Source organism: Ixodes scapularis, unplaced genomic scaffold (genome assembly GCF_016920785.2).
Source record: "Ixodes scapularis isolate PalLabHiFi unplaced genomic scaffold, ASM1692078v2 PGA_scaffold8__174_contigs__length_109621045, whole genome shotgun sequence".
NCBI classification, from domain to species: Eukaryota; Metazoa; Arthropoda; class Arachnida; order Ixodida; family Ixodidae; genus Ixodes; species Ixodes scapularis.
The window spans coordinates 92996855-93012875 of record NW_024609883.1 but is presented as its reverse complement, the minus strand read 5'-3'; the positions used below and the strand labels follow the sequence as shown (position 1 = coordinate 93012875).

General features: G+C 47.9%; 1 long non-coding RNA gene across 1 annotated transcript; it reads right to left on the bottom strand.

Annotated features, from left to right (window-relative positions):
- Nucleotides 1-213: 213 nt before the first annotated feature.
- LOC121047161 lies at nt 214-9545 on the bottom strand. The gene is made up of 3 exons (XR_005798470.1): nt 9437-9545; nt 3533-3667; nt 214-244 (listed from the first exon to the last, which is right to left on the bottom strand). It is a non-coding gene; the product is annotated as an uncharacterized LOC121047161 (long non-coding RNA).
- Nucleotides 9546-16021: the final 6476 nt, after the last annotated feature.

Sequence of the window (16021 nt, the reverse complement as noted above, 5' to 3'; positions counted from 1 at the left end):
GGAAAAAAAAAAAAGAAGTTCCGGGGGAAGCTACGGTGCCCGACGTCGCAGCTGCGAATTTGAAAGCAAGACAGCACCATGTGAATCGAGCTGAAATACGTGCCTGTCGTTGGAAAAGATTCCGCACTAGATGTACTGCGTCCGTAATCGTAGTCGTGGCCAGCAGCCCGAGAACTGCACAGGAAAAGCCCGAAACTCCAAAAATTCCAAGAATCCGGCTCCAAGACAGGATTGTTAAGACGACCTGCGTGAATCAAATACGACTTGGAATAAATGGTTGGCTTGACGCTTGCCCGAATTGACAAAACGTTTTAGAATCAAAGTGTATAGTCCCCCTTCCCCCTCCCTCCCTCCCTCCCTCCCTCCCTCCCCCCCCCCCCCCCCCCCCCCCCCCCCCCGCTGTACTGGAAGCAAACCCATTGAGGAGTTACTGAAAGCAGAAGAAAAGCAGGGAGTGGCTGCTTTTGCTCACGCTTCGTGATTGTCAAATACACAAAAGCACCAAAAACGACAGGTACAAAGAGGAGTGGAAACAGCACAAGTCGTACTCGCAGCTAGAGCTTATTTAAGAAAAACACATAATATAGGGCGTTGTAGAACGCTTATTCGTCACACCAATCGATGAAACCCCTCGATAAAATCAGGCTCTTCCTCGAGAGGGTAAGGGAGGGTTCGCTAACGCACTCGTTTCCTTTTGCCCTAATCTCCAAGGCCTCGCGTACCTCTCGGCCCAACAAAATGTCCAGTTGGGCTAGTTGGTTCATGACCGGATAGAAGCGCGGAAGGACAGGGACAAAATGAAGAGGGTAACGACAACACGGAGCGCACTTTTTCTCGGCACATATTTTTTTATATTTCTCTGGAATCTTAACATCATGCAGAACTGGTGAGCATCGGCAACGACTACAGTGGATGGCGAGATTACCAGAAGGTTTGCTTTCATGGCTGCCGCATGTTCGCGTGCACTGTCATTCACACAACTACTCGTCTGACCAATGTATACACGGGACCACAAGTCAGCGGTATCTCGTACACCACTCCCATGGCACACTGAGCATATCTGGTCCGACGTTTTATCCTGCACTGCTCTTTAATTGGCTGGGGACTCTTGATTCTGCGGCACAGACGCACCATATTATCGGGGGCTTAAGATACCACCGGAACTATGAAACGATGTGCAACTTTTTTGAAATGGTGGGAGATGGCATGCAAGTAAGGAATTAATCGCAGGTCTCATTTTAGGCTTTTCTCTTGCCTGTTGGTTTGCCCCTTTGAATGTCTTTAACAATCCTTCTGCAACTTCAGCCAGGGAGCTTCTTGGAAAACCTGCCTTTTGTACGCCTCAGCGAACCCTCCCTTGCCCTCTCAGGGAAAAAGTTTGATGTTACTGAGGGATTTCATCAATTCAAGTTGCGACGAATAAACGTTCTACAACGGCCAATCGACCTTTGCATCGCTTATCACCTGGGCGAAAAATGCCGAGTCACTGAGCTGTGGACGCATGCGAAGCGTCTGATATACTTTACAGCAGAGCAACAGCGCATGCTCAGAATGCCTTCCACAGCCCACTGCAGCAGACAAAGATGGCAGCCCGCAGAAGGCGAATTTTGCAAAGGTCTATAGACCTTTGCAAAGAAAGATGTCAGGCCGCCGCCAATTTGCAACTTGAGCGACCCCTATCAGCCAGAAATTTCTGCAACCCGCCTGAGCTGTGGAAACCCGATCAGCGCGACCCCCCCTTGCATTGTGCACTCAGAGTTTGCTTGCTTTCCTTAAAAATTTTACTTCATTCAACTGTTCAGGATGCTTCCACTTCTTGTGTTATCTTCCACTGTGAAAACCAGGAAATAGGCCGCTCGAAAAAAAACAAAAAACATCTGTCGTACGCGACGGTATACCAGCGCCAACCGCCATCCCGCAGCCGGCAGGTATAGTGGAGCTTTGTTGCATACACTCCATAAATCATAGACTCTAGTCTTACTCCGTCTGTTCCGTGGCCCACGATGAAAACGTACTGCTGCGTGCCCCTCTGTAAGCAGACTGGGTATCTGGACAAGTCTGGCATTAAGGTACGTATTTGTAAATGCACTGGTTACCGGTTGACAGGCGTCGGTCGGGTGGGAATATTCAGCGGTGTAGCAGCGCAGACGTTTGCCTGCTCTAGTGCAAGAACGTTCGGAACACGAGCCGTACCCACCCAACGCTCCTTGAGCGTTCGAGTCTGCTGTTTTTATTCTCACTTTGTAGAGTTTGGTGGCAGATTTTTGAAGTTTCAGCTCATTTGAAGAAATCCAAGCGTCAATTACAAATGTAACGTTACTCGAGGTACTTACTGCTTGTCGGCATGACAGTTTTGCGACCGCATAGCTTCACGTACGCGGGATCTCGTGGTGCTTGCAACATTCTCGTGTAAATGATGTGTTAGGTGCGCACACCTGTGGAGCGCATGCTTTATGCAAAGCAACATGCACGCGCTTGCAGCTTCTGCTTCACTACAAACCTGCCGCTCTACGACTACGGGGTGTTTCAACATAAAATTTCCGCACTAAAACTGCCCGCGAAAATCAGGGACTCGACGTATCGTGTACAAACCTACCTCGAATACGTGTTTTTACCCGTCCCATTTACACAACTTACCGAGTACAAAAAATAAAAAAAAATAAAATAAAAAAATGCTCCAAAAATATACGTCATAGATCACAATTTGAAAAAGAAAACGCTGCAATTTAGCCGCTACCAGCGTCCAGAATTGCGTCTATGTAGGCTGTCACAGCCCACTGATTAGAAAACCCACAGCCCAGCCCAGACGGGCAACACTGACGTACACTCTCAAAACCAAGAACGCACGCTGTAAATCGCTTCGTTCAATACTGCGGCTGGAAAAGTCTAGAGCATGGGTTTTTCTTAAATAAACTTCAGCTGCGTGTGCGCCTTGTGTTGTTTCCACTCTGTCGTTTTTGGCGCTTTCATATATTTGACTAGGAACCAACTTGGTCCGAATTTCCACTTTGCATCGTGAATGGTTCCTCGGCGTCCTTATCGGCCAAGGCCGCAGTCTGATTGGCTGAGGAGCGATAATGAGTTGGACGGGGCTCACCACACCCTGCTCTTCTCTCAGTTACCCTATGTGGGATCTTATTTCTTGATGTCTCTTATATTTCGAAGACATACATTACAAACTTTGGGCAATAGAGGAAACCTTTTCTGTCATTTTTTTCGCGCTAGCCCTTTCGCTTGAAAGCAATAAAAGCGTATCGTATTTAATAGTCGCGTAATTATTACACTTTTTTGTGAATGCATTCCTCGAGTAACTCCGGAACACTTTATTGTTTAGTTTTTTGTTTACATCAACTCAGCACACGCTACGTTCTAGTATTCGCAAAAGCAAGGTTTAACAAATAACCTAATTTTTAAAACCTTGGATGAGCGTCGGTCGGATCAAGCTCACCTTCAATGGCAATAATAAAAAAAAAAAAAAAAACAATGACTGATTTCGAACACAGAATTCTCAGAGTGAGTACAAACAACTTACGAGAGAAACTGCCATGGCGAACTCAGCCGAGATGTCCTTGAGAGTGGATTTTTTTACGAAATCGGTAGGTTCGTTTTCGCTCAGCTGGTAGTACCCGTTCAAAGTAGCCAGAACAGCCGACCCCAAAACGAGACTCTGTAAGAAAAGTTTGTTACTGCGTCAACTAGGGAAATCGTAAAATGGCCATCGTGCATTAAAGGGAAGCTACGGAGCTTCTTGGAAAAAATGAGTTAGAAGTGAATTCTAGTGTATTTTTACCCCGTGAACCCGAATACCCAAACCATTTGCTGCGTAAGTATTGTTAAACGCGAGAAAAACGCGAAAGACTGTCGCTGTCCATGACGTCATCGACGGCTCTTTTGGCTGCCCAAGGCTAGGGGGGCGGGGCTTCAGCCCTATTTTGAAATTGCTCTTGTGGCTCTCCGGCGCGTCGCATTGAAATATAATTTTGATATCTGTTATTCTAAAGGCCAAATGAACGCAATTCAAGCGTTTTTTCTCAAATGTAGAAGTGCCCTATCTTCCCTTTAATACTCTAAACCGAGAAGCAAACGAGGGTCCAGACTGCGAAGTAACGTTTTATCGGGCTGAATAACACTTATTATACTTGAACTGAACACAATCGTTTTCATTCCGATTTTAACCGACAAGTTGTAGCCTTAAAAGGGGCCATGAAACGAATTTCGGGTTGGGATGAATGATTTTAAATTGGGACTTTACTAATCGCATATCGTTTAGTTGGCCGAAAGAAAGAGGCTAGAAAGTCAAAAGCCAGCTTTTCGGTACGAACATTTCAAGATATAGCGGACTATTTTGTACGTTCTTGCCTTCGAAAGCTCTCCGCCTTTTCACTATGATACATCCGCGGTTCCAAAAGCGCGTCACCGGCGCCAAACTGACGTCAGCAGAGCGCAGCTCACGCATTGGACACGACAACTGCGTCACTCGGACGTATGCGCTCGTCAACAATCAATCCGTCCACGAATATTTGGATTCGCGTTCGTGGCCAATGAGTGCGACAAGTTCTATGGTGTGCATAAAAAGCACGGTGGAAGCTAGGAGTCATCGCACCGGTGCCGAAGGAATGTCACGACCACGTGATTTCACAATTCGCATTTGAGTTGAGGATTAAAGCTAAGGAGGAAGAAGTAGGAAAATCGCTTCATGACCCCTTTAATCCCTATTATATTGATATTTTAGAGCGCAGCTCTTAGGGGCCCGTTCCCGGCTTGAGCGGCGTCGGCGTCGGCGTCGGCGTCGGCGTCGGCGTCGCCGTCGGCGTCGCCGTCGGCGTCGGCGTAACCACAACCCTCGTAACCCTCGTGAGGATTACGAGGGTTAATCTCATGAGGGTTACCCTCACGAGGATCACGAGGGCCACGAGGGTTACTTACCCTCGTAACCCTCATGAGGGTTACGAGGGTTCATTACCCTCAAAAGGGTTACCTTCACGAGGGTTACCCTCACAAGGGTTACTAACCCTCGTGAGGGTTACGGGGGTAAGTAACCCTCATGAGGGTAACCCTCGTGAAGGTAACCCTTTTGAGGGTTACTTACCCTCGTAACCCTGAGGGTAACCCTCGTGAAGATAACCCTTTTGAGGGTAACTAACCCTCGTAACCCTCGTGAGGGTTACGAGGGTAAGTAACCCTCAAAAGGGTTACCTTCACGAGGGTTACCCTCACGAGGGTTACTTACCCTCGTAACCCTCACGAGGGTTACGAGGGTTAGTAACCCTCAAAAGGGTTACCTTCACGAGGGTTACCCTCACGAGGGTCACGAGGGTTATGAGAGTTACCCTCACGAGGGTCACGAGAGTTACCCTCACGAGGGTCACGAGAGTTACCCTCACGAGGGTTACTAGGGTTACCCTCACGAGGGTCACGATAATTACCCAGGTCACGTGACCCCCCCGGGGTCACGTGACCTGGGGATACCCCCGAGGTCACGTGACCCCCGTTGACGTCATAGCCACTGATGACGTCATCAGTGACGTCACTGATGACGTCACCGGCATCCGCATCGTCATCATCACTGATGACGTCATCGGCATCGTCACGTGGCACCAGGTCACGTGACCCCCCCCGACTTCACGTCACGCCCCAAGGTCACGTGACTCCCACAAGGTCACGTGACTCCCCCAAGGTCACGTGACCCCCGCCCCTCCAGGTCACTTGACCCACCCCCCAGTACCCTTCCCTCCTCCTCCTCAAGAGCTGCGCTCTAATTCGGCGTTACAGGGAGTTGTAAACGGCTTTCATTTTTGTTGACCACCCTCAGAGTGCAAAGGCCATTGGCAGTCTAAGAAATGCAGTGCTTCTTGCATCCCGGACATCTCATTAGCGCTCCGCAGCCAATCAGACTGCGCTATTAACCGACGAGAATGTCGAAGAGTCAATCCTGAGGCAAGGAAGACAGTAATTGCCACGCACTGGGTCTCTTAAAAGTGACTATAGACTCTTTGCAGCAGCTGTGCATGGGCACCGCCATAACTGACCTTCAGTTTTAGAGCGCAGCTCTTAGGGGCCCGTTCCCGGCTTGAGCGGCGTCGCCGTCGCCGTCGGCGTCGCCGTCGCCGTCGCCGTCGGCGTCGGCGTAACCAAGGTCATCCCAAGGTCACGTGACCCCCAAGGTCACGTGACCCCTCCCAAGGTCATCTCAAGGTCACGTGACCCCACGTGACCCCCTGAAGGTCGCGTGACCCCTCGAGGTCACGTGACCCCTTCCAAGGTCATCTCAAGGTCACGTGACCCCAAGATGACCCCACGTGACCCTTTGAAGGTCACGTGACCCCCAAGTCACTTGACCCCTCTGAGGTCACGTGACCCCCGAGGTCACGTGGTCGCCTCCCCAAGGTCACGTGACCCCTTCTAAGGTCATCTCAAGGTCACGTGACCCCACGTGACCCCCAGGTCACGTGACCCCTCTGAGGTCACGTGACCCCTCTGAGGTCACGTGACCCCCCGAGGTCACGTGACCCCTCCAGGTCACGTGACCCCAAGGTCACGTGGGGGTCACCTTTGGGGTCACGTGGCCTTGAGGTCACCCCCAGGTCACGCCTCCCCGAGGTCACGTGACCCCCTCCCCGAAGTCACGTGACACCCCCCCCCCCGGAGCATATTAAAGAATGAGGGGAGGAGGAGGAGAAGGGGGAGGGGTCTACCCTCCCCTCAGTACCCTTCACTCCTCCTCCTCAAGAGCTGCGCTCCAATTCGGCGTTACAGGGATTTGTAAACGGCTTTCACTTTTTTTTTTGTCTCTCCTTATTACGTTTACTTCCCTTCATTATTACCATAGAGCCGCCTCGGTGGCTCCGAGGCGAGAGCGCTGGCCTACGGATCCCCATGTGGCGGGTTCGAATCCCGGCCGAGGTGCCCGCAATCTGACGGAGGCTTATTGCGGAGAAGGCGCCGTGTAACCGAGCTTTCGGTTGCACGTCAAAAGATCCCCAGGTGGTCCAAATTAATCCTCAGTCCTCCGCTGGGGCGTGCCAGATGCCCGTCGTTGGTTTGGCACGTAAAACCCCCAAATTTGACTTTATTATTACCATAGCAGGCCAGGTTATTGCTATCTTAGATTTTATTCTGTCTTTCTCCCCAGCATTGGCTTTTGTGGAGGCTCGTCCACACCAATTTCAGTGGCTCGGTATCTCGGTAAAACAAGAGAAGGTCAGCAATGGCGGCTGTAATCTGGCGCGTGTGTAAAACGTCTATAAATAGTATGCTTCTGGAAGGTGAACCAAAGCAGAGCCGACGAATCGCTAAAAGAAACGTTACTAAACGTCGCCGATGAGATAAGAACGGCAGGGACGAGCTTCAGTTGTCCCGCCTCCAGCGCGAGCTTCACACTTTGGACAACGCTTCGGCGAATCAAGTGTGCACGCGCAGTCAAAAGCAGGACGGAAGACAATAAGGGCTGCCGGAGGCCGGGAGCTCGAAACAAACACGGTGGTGTTCTCACCTTATCGGTGACTAGAGGGCACGGTGTTATAGGACAATCCAGTTGGGAAACTGGCCCCTGAATCGCAGATCCCTCACGTCCACCCATAGCCTCCTCTATTCTAGAAACCCTGTCGATTCCACGACGATGCCATTGAGCACGCGGCCGCCGGAAAAAAAAAAGAAAGCGTGGAGCAGCGCTGAACGGTTAGCTACCTGAATGGTAGCACAGGGTCACTTCTGAGTTAACCCTTCAGCAAGCGCCTTTTTCGCGCGGTGGCCTCTCCGCGAAACAACAACAAACCGCATTGTTGGAAAGAGGAAAGAGGTTACCGGCGCGTGGAGAAACGGGAGAGGGACAGATGCGGGGCCACCGCAGAGGCCTGACATCATTGCCGCGTGTTGGTGTATAGTCAGCAGTTTTGTACACGATACTCGAAACCAATGGCAATCACTATTTAACCAATGGCGATTACCATTGCCATTGGTTAAAACTTCATTAAATTAGATTATTCGATTACACAAGAAGAAATGTTTTAGGCGGTTATTTGAAGAAAAAAAAAAGAAACCGTTACTGTTCCGATGACTTCAAATATTCCAAACGACATATTTTTCTGCCGGTTTGAGAACTGGTTTTTTGTACTGTACGGTATTGGGTTAAAATCACCGAACTACGAACTACGCATCTTCTCGCCAATTTTTGTAAACTTTCCTCCCGTCGGAAACTCGGTTCAAGTATCCCTCGGTAGGGAACTTGTAGAAATAGACGGCGTCATTACGAAGAGGAGGGGAAAGTTGTAGCGGTTACAAGTAATTTCAGTATAGTTCCAAGAGCAATCAGATTACTCTTGCGATTACTTACTTCCTAATTAATGAATTGAATTAATTACCAGTTCACTCATAATTAATCGATTACAAGTATTCTGACTACTTGTGAAGGGTACCTTAAAAGTCTGGTAGTGAGTAACAGAATGACAAAAGCAGCAGGGCGTGTGTCTCGAACGCCCGGCCTCCTGCACGCCCTCCGTGCCTTCCGCCGTGCTTTGGCTGCTCGCTCGAAGTGCACGAGACGTCGAAGCATTGTCGAAGGTGGGAGTCTCGCGCTGGAAGCAAAACCACTGAAGCTCCTCCCTGTCGTTCTCATTTTGTTGATAGTTTTAAGGAACGAACGAATAAACATTCACCGGCATGAACAACCAACAACCGGGGCCTTCCATCTCCCCGAGGGTCGCCAGTGCTGTTGCCCGAGTAGACAAACGGTGGCCACATGGTAAAGAGCCAATAAAAAATGGCGGCCGTTTCAACCGAACAGCCGCAATAAAGAGGGAAGAGGTACTTGTTTTTAATAATTTCATTCATCTCCATTGGTGGCCGCTGTGAATTCTATTATAGCCTCCTCTATACTCACAAAGCCTGGCAGTTCGACGTTGGAGCCATAGAGTGCCCGGTAGTAGATTTGGAGCGCGAGGATCTGGTAGCACAGAACATCAAAGAGCCATTTTTCGGGGAACCTGGACATTAGAGCGCAGCTTTTGCAGCGCCGAGGACCCGAAACACACTTGTTCGCTCGGGAGAAGTGTGTTTTGGCGTCTCGCCGCAGCAGGGTGCCAGTCACGTGGCTCTCCTCTCATCCGTTGTCAGCTGCTTGACCTTTTCCATTTCGTGGCCGCTTCTTCTGGCGATCTGCTAGGCTTTGTCAGTATATAGGAGGCTATCATTCTACTCGTAAAACGGTCGCTCATTATATGTCACTGACACTGATGCCATTTATTCGGCTGAAGGCTGATTCTACGTGCGCAATGTGGCACAAGGTTAGCAGAACGCGAGTCTTTTTTTTTTTTTTTTTTTGCTACAGACGAATTGTTGCAGTTGTACATGAGTGCCGCTATAACCGACGTTCAGTTCTTCTTTCCACTTTTCCAAACTGTCTCGTACATCGCGTAGCAAAGAGCTAAGAGGCGTTCACCGTGCACGCGAGGTCCAACAGCGTCCAGCAAGGTCCACCCCTGGGTCGAGATTTGAGGCGAACCAGCTGCGTCCGGCCAAGCAGCAACACGAGTCCGAGAACACTCCATTTGACCACCTGCGACGCGAGGACTGTTCTGTCCGAGCAGGGAGCCTGCAAGAAACGACGAGAGAGTCAGTCAGGGCGCCTCAAAATCGTTCAGTTTAGAGTGATGCCGTTCTACACACCCCAACTATACAGCAGAATGTATATCACGGAACTACCGTTATAAAGTCATCAGCAATAATTGCGATAATAAGCTTTAAATTAAAGTGCCGTGCAGTAGACAAAGTAACTGCGTTGCTATTCGATCGACCAGTCAAACCAACTTTGTTAAGTAGTTCAGCCTAGAGGGTTCAATCAAACGACACATCTAAGAACACATTGCCTCGATTTGACCCCTGGCGAAGTTGCGCGTTTTCGCAGTTAATTTGACGGATGCGAATAGAGTGTCCTGTTTACGACAAAATAAAAGTTAGTTATAACTTGAATAAGTAAACCAAACTTAGACAACAAACAAATCTAAATGAAAAGCCATGTATTGAGTTGGACCCCTACACACGCTGTTCAAATACTGACGATGCCTCCCATAGGGTAGGCCAAATTACTAATAATTTTGTTTTGTTTGTTGTGTGAGCAAGGGGTACCTATTTTAATTATGACATTTCCCTGCTTCCGCAGCATTTTGGCATTCAATTATACTAGAAAGGCGTGAAAATGTTTAATAATTTGCATGTTTGCAAATTATTAAACATTTTCCCGCGTGGACATACAAATGAAATCGCCGGTGATATTCGACATAATTAAAAGTGCCTATGAGCTGCCGGTTTCCAACGTAATTAAAATCTGGAAGTAGTCAAATTTCCAAACAAGCAATGCTATTTCTTTCAATACTGATTCACTGCCAAGAATTGTAATCATATTTGCCTTGACAAAAATGTGCACAAAAATGTGCATACATTTTTAAAGTTTCTTCTTTTGGCTTGCGGAATATTTTTAACTAAAAATATTCCGCAAACTTATTATGCACAGTGTAATGTAAAAATACCAACAATTAGTGAAGTGACGTTAAGTGAAGGATCTATCCCGACAGCAGTCGTCAGAGGATGCGAGCTTGACCCACTTGGGCTTTTGTGCTGAGCTGGGCACCATGCATGCTGCATTGGTCATGCAGGCCGGAGTGGTAACAAAAGGGCCACTCCTCCTCCTCACCGGAGAACACGAACTCAAGCCGAACGCTGACGCCACGTTCAGTTAAATCAGCCGAGAGCTGTGTCATTGTACTTGTTGTCCCCGTCCATGTAGCTGTAAATTTAACCGCTTGGGGCGCCACGGTCTGATTTACTCCCTAATAGCTAAAGCGACCTCTTTCTTGTCCCAGAAATGTTTTGTAACATATGTCGGTGATATTGAGGAGTTTCAGCGACGGTGTCACCGCCCTGGCGGCCGGTCGCCGAAAGAGAACGAGGGGGATAGGTTCGCTGGGTGTTGGCTTTGTGTAAATGCGTTGGCCGCGAACATAGGCTTATAAACTTCGGCAGCAAGAATATTACGCGGCCCTAGTGTTCCGGTACGAGCAACAGAGGTGACACTATCTGCAACGACCAGCTACGACCACCCGACCACCCGCCGCAGCGATGCAGGCGTCGAAGGAGCGCAACCTGTGTACTACGCAGTCAGTCGCCGTCGCCCAACGCAGGTCGTTTGGCATTCAGGGCTTTCCGCCCCGGGTTCTTCGTTTGTACTTGGAACCGAGTGTTATTTACTGTGCTTGTGGATGTGCTCAGTGGCTGGATATGGACCTCATAGAGCAGTTCTTCAGACTCAACAGCGACTCAAAGTTGATGGCGGAGGGGCTTGCAGCAACGCTTTCGGTTGGTGCACGGGTGTGACGACTATACGGATAAATTTTAAGATTGCTGCTAGCAACGTGGGCCATAGTAGCTTTATGTTGACACGATTTTGAGTGTAAGTACTCCGTGCAAAGGCGAATCTATCGCGTTTCTAATCCACCTTTGTTTGTGTTGTTTTTAGCACGCAAAACCGACTGCTAAGCAAATGCTTCTGTACCGATCACGGAGTGAATGTCTTCGGCCTTACGTTGCGGAACGCCCAATAAAAAGCCATGTTCGTTCAGCGAGAAAACTTCCCTTTCGAGTGACCTTTGATAATTTCTCCCGTATCTAGGTGCTTTAATCAACACGGTCGATTAGGTTTGCTTCCCTAGTCATGACATTTTGCTGCCATATGCGGCACTAATGCTTGGCACGATGTATGCCACTGGTGGTATTGTGAATTGGTTTACTTCCAAAGCTAAAAGTGTAACGGGTGGGACCATTCAGTTTGCTAAAAATGTCATGATATGGTAATTTCGTTGCATAACTAGCGTTTTACGTCTAAGGCTGATAAGAAACATGCTCATGTGATGATGGATGTCTACAGCATAAGCTTTGCAGATCCAGAATGGGTGTGCTATAGGCTACAGCCTCAAGGTTTTTAATGGACCAAATTGGTGATTACACGAAAATAAATATTGTGGTGCAAAACTGCCTATTGACTCGGTAAATTTTGATCGTGACCATTGGTGTTCTGTTGGCAAATTAGGTAATGGCACACCTTTTCCCTGACCATCTGGCTTCAAAGGACATCGCATCTAGATGTGCTTAAATATGTTTATTTCAAGGTTCAGTTGACCCCTCTGCATCATTACAGGAAGGCAGTCTCAAGCCACAACGAAGAGCAGTGAATATGCAATGCATAACAGGCACCAGTGTCCAGGCGTATAGTCCGCACAAACCAATTTGAGCCTAAAAATGTTTTTTTTTTAGATAGTTTGCATTTGGTCTGTAATCCGCAGGGCCTGATTTCCACGCCCAGTGCAAAGTTTGCCAAGCTGGTGCGTTGTGTCTTCGTGCTTTTTTTCCTGGGTGACCTTTTCTTCAGAAGTTCTTCGGCGAACGCTGTTGCGCCTGAAGAACTGCTCTTGAGACCCATATCCAGCCACTGAGCACACACACAAGCACAGAAAATAACACTCGGTGCCAAGTACAAACGAAGCACCTGGGCGGAAAGCCGTGAATGCCAAACGAGCAGCGTCGGGTGACGGCGACTGACTGCGTTGCGACCCTTTGACGCCTGCATCGCTGTGGTGAGTGGTCGTAGCTAGTCGTAGCGAGATGATCTTCGCTTCAAGCAAGAAATCTTGCCATTCCATAGTCAAGATATGTGTGCAAGGGTTTGATGACGTGGGCTCTCTCACGATGGTGCAGTTGTCATCAAAAAAGGTACATATCAACAATGTGAGCGCGTTTGACGCTGAAACTATGACGCATACTTTATCTAAACCTAAACTTATCGGTCTGCGGCTACTAACCTTTTCGTTGACGTTGCTTACATGATGTAACCATTCAGGCCTCGCATTAAATGGTGTTGCGAACTCTTCGGTTGTGTATGAAAACCTATTTTAGCCCTAATAAAAGACATTGTAAAAAAGACGCATGTCTTCTGCTGATACATATCTTCCAATTTGCAATGCACAGGCAAAACGAAAATCAACTGTGTACATCCATCACTTAGCATAAGCACCTTTTGCCATTCATTCTTGAGCACACTCAAATATCAGCTTAGGTTGCTCTTGTTTTAGAATCCTTGCCCTGTTTTGTAAAAAGAAAAAGTTAAAAAAGCTTTACCGGTGTTCTCCTTCTGACAGTTAATGCAGACTTTTTTGTCAGCAGATCACACACAGCAGATATCACTGTGGCACATACAACTCGAATGACCGATCAGACTATTGCTATTACAATAAAGCTTTCCACAAGAGCCGAAAGGAGGCTTGTAAGAGTGCAAAAGCACATTGAAATGAGATTGGCGCTTTCGGGGCTTGTTTATATTATGCGTAAAAACAGGACGATCGGCGACCAGCTGATCGCAATATAACATCAAGGATACCGATGTTTCGATATATAGAACGCAGGATAAAGACCTCAATCGCCCGTTGTATGCTATAGCTGTCATACTTTACGTTTAACCGCTTTTTAGCCCAATTAACTAGAACAACCTAAGTGTTCGCAACACCGTTTAATGCGAGGCCTGAATGGTTACATCACCTAAGCAACGTCAACAAAAATGTTTGTAGCAGCAGACCGATAAGTTTAGTTTCAGATAAATTACGCGTCATAGTTTCAACGCGCGAACATTGTTGATAAGTACCTTTTTTTGGGCCCGCGTACATTCGTTTCAACTTGACGACAGCTGCACCAAATAACGTGAGAGCTCACGTCACACACTTGCACACATATCTTGACTATGGCAAGATTTCTTGCCTTCGACTGGCTTGAACACTTCATTTGTAGCATCACGGTAGGTCTTGGTTGAAGTGATGATCGTCTCGCACACGGCTACAAACAGAGAACGACACGCTTTGTTTAATTTATACGCTACCGGTCTACGGGCGTCGCAAATCTATCCCCCTCTTGTCCGCCATGTTGGATCGATCGGAGTGCCTCCTATATTCGCTGAAACTCAATAGCCACGCGCGTTTCCCAGCGAGCGCGTGGCCGAATGGTTACCGCGTTTGGCTCTTGCGCGGAGGCTCCGGGTTCGATGCCAGGGAGCGAACGCCTCCTTTATTTATTTTTTGAACTTGACATTCTCGTACCTTCGAGAACCTTGTCGTCTGATCGAGTTACGAATATTCTACACGGCGAACTTTCTACGCCGAATGTTCCAGAAACCCACGCGTGTACAAAGGTGCTCCGTGTGGTGGACCAGAGTCAGTCTCGCCACAGCGCTCGATCCTGCTGTTTCGCTGACATCAACGCCTGTGACGCTAGCCTTTTTCTATTTTGTTTTGGGCACAAGTTCGCCCTATTAAACGATTAGTTTCTTCAGTTAATCGCTGCCTTATCATTTGTCAGTCGTGACGATATCCTGCTCCTTATAGTTGGACCATATAAAATAACCCCACAATACTTTTTTTTCTTTTTCCGTTTTGTGTTGTTGCGTGATAATAAACCATTCTGGTAACCAAGACTTGCGCAGCTGTATAACTGCCGCTGTCACTGACGTCGATACAAACTACGCAATGCGGAAGTATCTTCAAAAGTAATTGAATTATATTTCTAAATATTTGTACTCTACTCAAGATACTTTGCAGTGAAAGTAACTTGAGTAGTATTTTAAATACTTTACGAAGCAGGTATTTAGTAACTTAACTTAAATACTTTTATCGAGTATTTTGCCCAACACTGCAAAATACACATGCATTTGACCCCCCTCCCCTTCTCCGCACCCCAAGTCATGGACATCTCAGCCATCCCAGCCACCTCAGCCACCCCCACCCCTATCCCCTTTCTATGGTGTGAGCTATAGATTGGTAGATTAATGGAGCGATGCCAGATAGAGGTTTTCGTTATCTGTATAGGTGTCCGAGTTAAAGAGTTGTTAATTAAGCGCAGGGCATCAGTTTGTTACATTGATGTCTAGAGGCATACCCAACTTCAGGACATATTCAATATGGAGGTGAAAGTGTTCAGTATGTACCGAAGTATTTCTTACACCTGTTATCTTATTCTTCTTATATGTTATCGTTTTCTAAATACGATGACTATGCCACCCTTTAGCGACGAGTTGAAACATGGAATTTGCTTTGTCACTAGAGTCACTGAATGTTCCCAGAATGCCGAAACTCTCAGGCTCGATGTGCCAAGATGGCGGCTCAATCTTTTTTTTTTTTTTTACTGTGGTCACCATGAGCTTTCACAAAGCACGTTTCCGCTTAAAAACAAACGGGAAAGATATTTTTGTATGAACTTTTTTTGGAGATTAGTACAAACGACCGGCACGTAATGTTTTCTAAAAAAAAATTAGCTTACAAGGTTTTGCGGCACATTTAATATTGTTTTTTATACAACCATGTCTCACCGGTGGTTTCAGGTAGCATGTCTCGCCTTGGGCACATCCTTACTTCGGTAGTAATTGGCGGCGCGTCCGCTTGGGAGTCGGGGATTGTCATTCTGAAACCCTTTCTACCGTATATGTTTAGGCGCAAAGATGGCCGATTAAAACCAAAATAGAAGAGTCGCAGCGGACACTATCGAATGCAATACTCCCGAACCAATACAAGCAATTGTGTAGTTCCCCGAGAGGTCGCTGCGGGAGAGACGGCGGCGTTGCGATTAGTTCGGTTCTCGAGGACGGATCGGTGCCACTTTTTCTAGAGGCCCTGGTCTCTAGAAACAGGGTTCGCAGAGACCTTGGTCTCTGCGGACCTCGTAGCTATACCCCCTGCAGACTGAGTGGCGTCTCTGTGGACTCCGTAGGGAATCCGTGCAGAATAGGGTGGCATTTCTGGAGACCCCGTAAGGACCCTGTGTACACCCTGTATGGCTTCCGTGCGGAACCCGTAGGTACTCCCTGTAGACCTTGCGTGGGTTCTCTGCAGGCACCCCATAAACACTATGTGGATCCTGTATAGACACCCTATAGAGTCCATGGGGTGTCTTAGTATAGATAGGGTGTAGGATGACCTTACATCGGTCGTTAGAA